This window comes from Myotis yumanensis, unplaced genomic scaffold (genome assembly GCF_028538775.1).
Source record: "Myotis yumanensis isolate MYYU_CA2020_CCGP unplaced genomic scaffold, mMyoYum1.0.hap1 SCAF_8, whole genome shotgun sequence".
Classification (NCBI taxonomy): Eukaryota; Metazoa; Chordata; class Mammalia; order Chiroptera; family Vespertilionidae; genus Myotis; species Myotis yumanensis.
This window is the reverse complement of record NW_027223759.1, coordinates 49,327,453-49,337,620: the sequence shown is the minus strand read 5'-3', so window position 1 is coordinate 49,337,620 and position 10,168 is coordinate 49,327,453.

Below are 10,168 nucleotides of genomic sequence, written 5' to 3'. Positions count from 1 at the left end.
CATTGGCAAATATGTTCTCCTATGCAGTGGGTTTTCTTGTTGTTTTGTTGATAGTTTCTTTTGCTGTGCAGAAGCTTTTTATTTTGATGCATTCCCATTTGTTTATTTTCTCTTTAGTTTCCAATGCCCTAGGAGCTGTATCGGTGAGGAAATTGCTTCGGCATATGTCTGAGATTTTGCAACCACAGACACATTATTTTTTTCTTAATCCTGCTTTTTCTGTATCCCCTACGTTCTGTAATAAAGTATACTCCTTTCAATTGTTTTTTTAGTTTATAATTTTATTCCTCTGTTTCCTTTGATTAAAGAGTTAAGAGTGTGTTTCTTAATTCCAAAATAATTATGATACATTTAAAATTTTTAAGTCTTGTTATATTATGAATATGTGACATATAAACACTATACTTTTGGATTTATGACATTTATTTTATCAAAGTGCAGGATTAATTTTTGTAAATGTTTTGTAGATGCTGGAAGCTGGTCCATCCTTGCTGCTTGACACAGTCGCTGCAGGAAAGAAACATCTGCACAGCATATGTTTCAAGGGACCTGGCATATATAGCATATTGTTCTTAATATGTTTGCTCTCCTTAGTGCCATGTGTTTTAACCAAGGTCACCTCTCTGAGAAAGGTTGTTTCCCCAGGTGGGGATTTTTCCCTGAGGTTAGGGAGGGGATACAACCCCTTAATTAAGTGCCAGGCGGGTAGTTAAGCTACATAATCTTTTACTCCGTGGAATGGAGATAAGAAACGCCCTAACCTTTGGAATAGAAATTGATAGGATTAAAATCAACTGGTATAAATAGAGATGTAACAACAGAACCTAGACACAGAACCTAGAGAGAGACAGAACCTAGTGAGAGAACATGGCAAAAGATCCTGGACAGAACCTGGCTACAGAACTGGGCTGGAGATCCTAGACAGAACCTGGCAAGAGAACCTGACTAGAACCTGGCAACAGAACCTGGCTGAGGAACCCAACTATGATGATCACCTGAATGCTGCCTCCGTGTCCTTCCTTCACCGCCGACTCCATCCACACCTTTGGGGACCCCTGGACCTGCTGGGGTTGGACCCCAGCATGTAGATATAGCATTAGTCTCTATTTGGTGAGGTTAAGCCCCCCATATGTAGACATAGTTATGTAATAAAATATACTGATATATTCTCGATGGCCTCAATGTCTTTACCTACTTTTTTTGTCTATTATATCAATCCAATTCCAAGTGAGTGTATTGAAATCTTCCACTTGCCAAAACAATACAAACTAAAAAACACTTGATAAATCTCAATCATGCATATGTAAAATTGTCCTTAGATGTGTGTGAACTTTCTTATTCCAAGGTGTTACTGCCATACTAGTTTTCATTCTTATTTTGACCAAATCAAGGTTTCTATCGTCTCATACCTTCCTAATTTTAAAGCTGGCGTATGAATGAGTACTTCTACTGTTTGGCCCTGTAAATATTTGGAAAATTCCTTATACCTAAGAATGGCTACTCTTACATGGTCATTATTCATGACAGTAACTAAGAAACATAGTAACCTCCCTTGTCTGTACTTGCTTGAGTCACTGCCCAACTTTATTCTCGCTGCCTAATCTGTCTTTTCCATGACAGGTTTTCATTTCCAACATGTGATCCCATTATTGGACACTAGGTGGGGCTAAAATCTCACTTAATGTTTCTCATAGGGCCAGGGATCTGGATTTTCCCCCAAACCAGCTCTGATTTAAATTGTTTTTTTACTGTGCCATATTCTTGATTCTCATATACAGATCACAATCCAGAGTGATTTTTTTTTTTTGCATAATAGACTTCAACAATTCTTTAAAATTTAGAAAAGAGAAATAAATGCCAGGCATTTTAGTGTGTTCAAGGCATTATAGTCTGTTTTATATAAAACCAAAAGAAAAAAACAAAAGCTATGTGGTAATAAAGAAAACAATGTTAAAATAACATCTACTTATGTATATAAATATGAAGTATATAGTGTATAAATGTATCCTGTACTTAATATATATTTAAATCCAGCAGTATTATCTAAATTAACTAAAAATCAACAAATGCTATAAAACAGAAACTAACTTAGCAAGAATTCACAATCTTTATTTTTAAAAGTTGTATGAAGTTTATTAAACAAATTTAAATAAACAAAAAGTTACATTACACTCATGGTGGAATTACATAACATAGTAAATGTGTCCAATATTACCAATTTTATTTCAATTAGCTTATAAATACAATGCATTTTCAAAAAAATTCTGCTATCTATTATATAGAAATAACGTAATCAAGGAAAAGACTAAAACTCCTATGAGGAAAAAATGGGTGAGTGAATGAGACAAGCTACCATAGATCAGACTTCTTCACAGCTAATTAGTACAGGAGGAAACTCTCAGACTCATTATCATACAAATGCAAATTAAAACAGTGAGAGATCACTTTACTTTTACCAGAAAGATATAATTAAGAAGGAGAGAAATTTGAAGTGTTAGTGAATGTGTATAGAGTGCTAACTTTCACGGAAAAGTGATCTGGAAAGTATTTTTTCTAAATTAAATATTAATATGGTTATGATCTTATGGTCCTATCTATAAATCATACAGAATTTTTCAGAAACATTGATACATAGGTGAGGACAGGGATAGCGACAGTGGTACTGATTGTTGTGACAGAGTTGGTGGCAACATGTGTCCATCGCTAATAGATGGATGTTTAAATGTGGTGGATGTTTACTAAGGTTCATTATGAAATGTTAGGAATAAAAGAACAAGTTCCAGCAACATTGAAAAACCTATAGTTAGAGGTTTGGATTAGAAAAAGTAGCGCACAGAATGAGGTTTACACCATATAGGTCAATTGGAAACATGCACAAAAGACCTTACACATTTTATGAAGTTATTTTTAAGGACATAGATCATTCACTTCAGCTATGGGATAAGGGGAATAGGAATAGTGATCACGAAAGAAAGGTAAAAATAAAATAAGACAGGTGACTGGCAGAGGTAGGTGATAGCAATGTGCTCTTTAATTTAAAAGTGTGATTAACTCAGTTCTTTTAAACTGAGCTCCAATAAGGAAAAAAGGGGAGGGGGGAGAAAGGAAAGAAAAACACCCTTAACATTGGATGCTTGCTACTTGGAGTTTTGAATGTTTTATTTAATTCTTTATTTTGAAGAAACATATTGATCATTTTAGTTTATTGGGCCTTTAGGGAGAAGGGAGCACCTCCTGATATATTTTTAAATGCAATATTCTTTTTTATTACTTATTTTTGTACTAATTATTTATTGTTACTGTTGTTTATTACTGCACTACTATCATTATATCATCACAGTGCATTGATATCATGATTAATCCTTGTTTATACTGCTTGTTATTCTGTGTGTACTTTCCATCAAAAGATTCATGTCTTCCGATTGTACTTTAATATTCTCAGCCTTACCTTTTCAAAAAGTTTCTCCAGTACTTCTTCAGTTGTCTTTCTTCTGAATTCTTATCCTATATAATAAAAGCCTAATAAGCTATGTGTCCAGTTGTCTGGTCGGCAGTTCAACCAATTAAAGCATAATATGCTAAGGCCACTCAACTTCTTGCTATGATGTGCACTGACCACCAGGGGGCAGATGCTCCTACCAGTAGGTTAGCTTGCTGCTGGGTCTGGCCAATCGGGACTGAATGAGATGAGCCAGACACGCCCTGGAGCCCTCCCACAGTCCCTCCTCCGTCCCGATCATGCACCAGTGGGGTCCCTCGGCTTGGCCTGCACCCTTTCACAATCCAGGACCCCTTGGGGGATGTTGGAGAGCCAGTTTCAGCCTGATGGTGGAGTGACCAGTCACTATGATGCTCACTGACCATCAGGGGGCAGACACTCAATGTAGGAGTTGTCCTCTGGTGGTTAGTGTGCTCCCACAGGGGGAGTGCTGCTCAGCCAGAAGCTGGGCTTTTGGCTGGTAAGCATAGCGGCGGTAGCGAGATCCTCTTCACCCTCCTCAGCAGCGCTAAGGATGTCCAACTGACAGCTTAGACCCACTCCCCATGGGCCTAAGCTGTCAGTCAGGCATCTTCTGAGGGCTCCCAAACTGTGAGAGGGCGCAGGACAGGCTGAGAGACACCCTGCCCCCCCCAGTGCACGAATTTCGTGCATCAGGCCTCTAATTAGAGATAAATTAGAACATCTTACTAAATGTGTCCCTTTACATATATCTCTGAACTTCTTTTTTTGGGTGATTTTACTATTTTACTAGCTCTTCTAAGTTTGGTGTGCATGTTTACAATAGTAAGCAAATAACTCTACTCCTTTCTTTGACTTTGCCCCTTTTCATCCTAAACAATCTCTTAATTTTTAAATTTTAATGATTACATTTTAATCCCTGATATTTCCAACTATTTGTTTTTTATATTGTCCTGCTTTGTGTTTCATGGTTTCCTTTCACCTATGTCTTTGAGAATCTGCAACACACTTATTTTAATATTATCTTAGATTTATTATTTTGTACTATATCTGTAGTGATAATCTCTTGAATTTTGATTTTGCTAGTTGTTGTTCTCAGCATATTTTTTCTCATTTGCTATGGAATTTTGGGTTGCCTTTTACTCTCCTGGAAATGTTGGGAAAACCTAAGCTGTGGTCATGGCCCTGCAAACAGCTTGGTACTTATCCTTAGTGGGAGCATTTTTCTATTTTTATTTATGTCCTTAGGTATGCCTCTTTATATAAGTCATTTTTGGGGAAAAGTTAAAGATTTTCTTTGCCCCACTTCATAGGCCTGGGTACAAATAGCCTGAATTTAGTGTCCAGCTTTATGAGGCATTTTCAAATCTCTGCTATTCCTTATCTGTTCTGCTTGCTGTCCAATAGAACTAAATTTCAATGCTGCTTTCTGTTTTTCACATCCAATTCCATTTCTGGTGCCAGAGGTGTTTATGTTATTTTTGAGGATTGATATACTTTACATTTTTTTTCTTTCCAAGTTTTCTCAATAATTGATATTTGTGTAATGTGCATACAGAGGCTGTTTCAAAGAATGAACTGGTTTTTTTTCATTAAAAACTAAAAAAAAATAAGTAACTGTAAGATTTAAGAGATTCTCTTAAAGTCATTTAAAAGAAATCATTTTCTCAAAGTTTTCAAATGTATAACTATAGTCTAGTTTTCATATAATATCTTTCATCAAAGTGATGTTTCAAAAATTATTTTTCTAAATTTATGTAAATTATTGTTAATCTGCTAGTTCCTAGTCAAGATTTTTAAAGTTTAAAGTGACATAATTATAGCTTTTAGGACTTGTCACCTTTTTTAAAATGAAATACTAGCAAAACATAATTGCAAATAATATTGCTTGATAGATATTTTAGTAATTTAGTCAAACTTATTTTTATGGGTTTATTTTATAAAAATATAACTTGGAGATTTAATGTACTTTATCTCTATTATTAATTTGGGTCAATCTCTTCATTTGGAAAGTACAATTTTACACCACTTCTTGGCAAAAAATAAAATTCTGAAAATACATTAAAAATACCGTAATACTTATAAGTTTGCATGAATATTTATATTACAGACATGAATCTGTTAGTAATAAGAAGAAAGAGCTACTCAAATGTGTAGTAGCTATTTGTAGTATGTGTTTTTACAACAATGCTGTAGAAATACTCGTTCTGTGAATTATCTTTTCCAGATAATTGTCATAGAGGTATTTATTCATTTATTGTGTCTGACAGGTTTTGAGACTACTAAGTACATATTCAGTTTTCAACAAAGAAGTTGCCAACTTTAACTTCATAAAAGATAATAATGTTGAAATTAAATACATTAAACATATATTATTTTACTCATTATAAGGCACAATTAAAATTAATTCCTATAATAAATTAAATTCCATTTGAACTATTTTTGTCCTCTTTTAGTCTTTAGCAATTAGCTATTTCTGACTTCATAGATTCTTCAATTCTATATCCATTCATTATATTAACTGGACAAGTTTATAATTACAAATATTCTAAGCTATCCTCAGTAGTCTTTATCTGAGTATTTTAATCTCCCATTATACTAGAAAAGAAGCTTAGTCATTAACTCAGTACAGAAACAAACCTGACCAACTTTACATGAATTAAATATGAAAAGAACATGGAGTCTGGAGTTGGACAGACCTGAATTTGTATTCCAGCTTCACCACTTAATGCCTCTATGACTTTAAGAAAGTTATTTAAGTCTCAGTTTCATCATCTGTGAAGTTCTGGAAATAGCACATAACTCCCAGGTTTGTTGGAGGATAAAATGAGATAATGTAAAACCATTGGCCCAATACCTATCCCATATTAAGGACTCTCTCCGTGATGATTCTGTCAGATACAACAGTGCTAAATTTGATTTACCTGATTCCTTGGAACCAAAGTATCTAAAGCAAGCTAACATCTTTAAAATGTATATATTTTAATCAATCACTGTTTTTTGAGTGCTTACTCTGAGGCCTATATAGTCCTCGTTATTGGCTGTACAAACATGAATTTGAATTCTGCTCTGGGGAGGAAGAACATTTATAACTAGAACATTTACAGAATTTCCAGTAAAAGGGCAGATAGAATTTAGTCATGGAAATACGAACCAAGAACTATAAAATAATTAGATACTATTATCCCTGCTTCCTGTTCTCTGTCTTTCTTCTGGGGTTCATATTTTCACTCATCCCTGCTGCTTTTGTGGATCAGCTGCTTTCATCCTTTTTTGTGTGTGCGTCAGATCTCCTTGGTTAAGTTGCTCATGGCGGCCCAGTGACAGCCATATAAAACGCTTTTGGTGCACAGACTGCGTTTTCTAAACTCTCTGGCTAACGACTCCACGTTCCTTAGAGACACATTACAATGGACCCAGTTTTGGTTGACTGTCCACCTAATGCAATTGGCTATGGCAGGTTGCAAGGTCATGGAGTTGTCTGCTTACTCAGAAGAAGCTGAGAGGACGTAAGGATCTAAAGATGTGGTCTGTGCAGGTCGGAATGGGTTAGTTTCTAGCCACTAATAAATATTCTTAAAAAGGGAAAATATACTATTCAGAGAAAGGAACTTTAAATAAAAAAAAAAGCTAGCATAGGCTGATTGAAATAAGATCAACCGTGTCATATCTGACTTCATCTACATTTTTCTATCTCAAAGTATCTTATTAAAATGTAGTTGACAAAAAGGGAAAAGTATTTATGGGACTTGATGAAACTGTTTCATGAAGCTTAGAATTTCCTGGCAAAGATTTTTGGTGTCTTGATAAATTGTTATTATTGTACAAAACCTTTTTTAGACACTTTTATAAACCACATTTATTTGTGAACTCATTTGTTTCAAACACCTTGTTGATGTGAACAAGACATAAACCATTTAGCTTTACTCTTTTCCAGTTGTACAAATTGTTCCCCAATCTGCAGCTAAATAGAATCTATTGGCCTGAAAGATGAACAGGTGTGACTCTTTATGAATGTATATTACAATATATGTTTACTCCATAATATATGAGAAAAGATTTATGGTAGCTTGTTCAATACCACATCGAAAATATTACTTTACTAGAAAAGTATTTCAAGCAGCATGCCCCACTAAAAGTGAACAAAGGGCACCACTCTACATTACACACAAAAATCAATAGCATTATCTGGAATTTAGATCTAGGAAAAAACAAGTGGCATCCAAGGACAAAGAGTGAGTCAGACAGAAGTAGAAACATAATTCAGGTTCTTTACACCAACTAATTTTGTAAGGAGGACAGTGAAATTTAAAACAACTTAGAGAAAAGAGGTTATTTAAATTTAAAAATAAAGCATTTCTCAGACTGTATAAAGAGAATTAATAACATAATTTCCATGGCTGAAAATTACTCCTTTTTCTTGAACAAAATTACCTTTAGTTAAGTTTAGATCTACCAACACTGAATGCTCAGCATATAAATACTAGGTTTTGAGGATAAAGAATTAACAAAAAGTTATGATATCTTCCTTTAGGGATTTAAAATGAGGATATTAAATGAGGACAATATAAATACACATAATTATTAACTCACTGTTACTTTCAGAAATACAGAAGCATGCATACAGTATAAAATATTATGAAGAAAGGTTGAAACTACCAGTATGTAAACTGTAAAGCATGGTATGGTTCACCTATCTTATAGGCTCCAGCTTTCTGAAGACTGGAGATTCACCATAAATCTTAATGTCACCTTGATGAGGTGAAAAGAATTGACAACAGATTTCTTTTCTATGGAGGGTCAAAACTTTAAACAAAATACTTGAGGTATTAAATATTAACGCAACAATCAGTTAAAGGATAAAGGAGGTTTTTTTTTAAAATATAGGAAGAACTTCCCATGCATCTGAAATCAAACTTAGTAGACAATTACCTACTTCATGCTTGTATTTGGAATGGGTTCCCTTTCCGCATAGCTCCACTTGGGACTCCTATTTGTGACAGCTCCCAAACAGTTTTCCTGGCTTTCTTGTCTTTATTTTTCATTCTATAGCCCCAGTTTATTCATGCCTATGACCTTGTGTGGTCTTCTTATGGCCTCCTGTTCCAGATATATTTGAAGGCTATCCCTCATTTGCCTACTCTAACTTGGCATCCGTGATCTTTCCTTTGTTTTGTTCGGATGACCTAAAGTCTGCCTAAACTTTTTCCAGTAGCTTAATGTCTGTCCACATTATTATGTTTCGATTGCAACATATAATTTTTCATGCTTTGATTACCTGGACCAGATTCTGTCCTGTTCTTGCAGCTTGCTCTAAAACATTGGAATTATATTAGGGATATATAATAGTTCTCCTGTATTGCTCAAAATCTGATTTCTATTTGGTTATTATATCAAGGTTTTGCAAATTATTTCTTTTTAGTGTCATTGTATCTGCAGATTCCATCAAGCCTACTGCCTTCTTTCACCACTGAAGCATCTTGGCTAAGTCCACTCCAAAAATACTCCCAACAGTCATGCCAGTGAATGGTTTAGTCATAGGGTGGATTTCTTAATACCAGGCACATCCCATTGCAATGTTATTTTCTGTGTGTAGATATTTGACTTTAGCGAGCTCCATTAAGAATACTGTTATTATTTAGGAGAAAAATTCCTTAAGAATTATTTGACACAACCTCAACTATGATTATACATAATAGTAATATTTTATTGGCATTTCCATTGAGGGAAGATGTGGAATACAAGACAAAGACATGGAGAGGTGGGAGGCAGTGCTAGAGAAGTTAACAGAGGACTTTAATTATACCATATATACTAATTACTGGAACTGGCAATTAGGAAATCTCCATCCTAAATTTAAATATACCTGTCACTATAATTGGAAAACCATTGAATTACTATATTTTCAAAAATTTCTTCTGAAAATAAGTGAAATTAAGTTTAATACTTGAAGGTGCAAAGTTTTGCATGGGTGTTAGAGCCTCATTCCATGCTTTAGATAAATTTTAATTGAAAATATAAATATTATGTGTTAAATTTATCTTTATTGCAAAGGTCTTCTTTTTTTCCCATTGATGCTTTCTAGCCTGCACCACACCTCCCACACTCCACCCCCCTGCTCCCCTACCCCAGGCCTTCACTACACTATTGTCTGTGTCCATGAGTTATGCATCTATGTATATAAGTTATTTGGTTAATCTCTTCTCACCCACCCACCCAGTCCTGCCTTCCCTCTGTGGTTCGACAGTTTATTGTATGTTTCTATGTCTCTGGATCTATTTTGTTCATCAGTTTATTTTGTTCATTAGATTCCACACATATGAGTGAGATCACGTGATACTTGCCTTTCTCTGATTGGCTTATTTCCCTTAGCATAATACTCTCCAGGTCCCTTCATGCTGTCTCAAAGAGTAAGAGATCCTTCTTTTTTTATTGCTGCATAGTATTCCATGGCCTAAGTGTGCCACAGCTTTTTTATCCACTCATCTACTGATGGGCACTTGGGTTGTTTACAAATCTTAGTTATTATACATATTAGATATTAATGGGGTGCATATATCCTTTCTGATTGGTGTTTCTGGTTTCTTGGGATATATTCCTAGAAGTGGAATCACTTGGTCAAATGGCAGTTCCATTTTTAACTTTTTGAGGAAACTCTATACTATTTTCCAGAGTGGTTGCACCAGCAGTGTATTAAGGTTCCCTTTT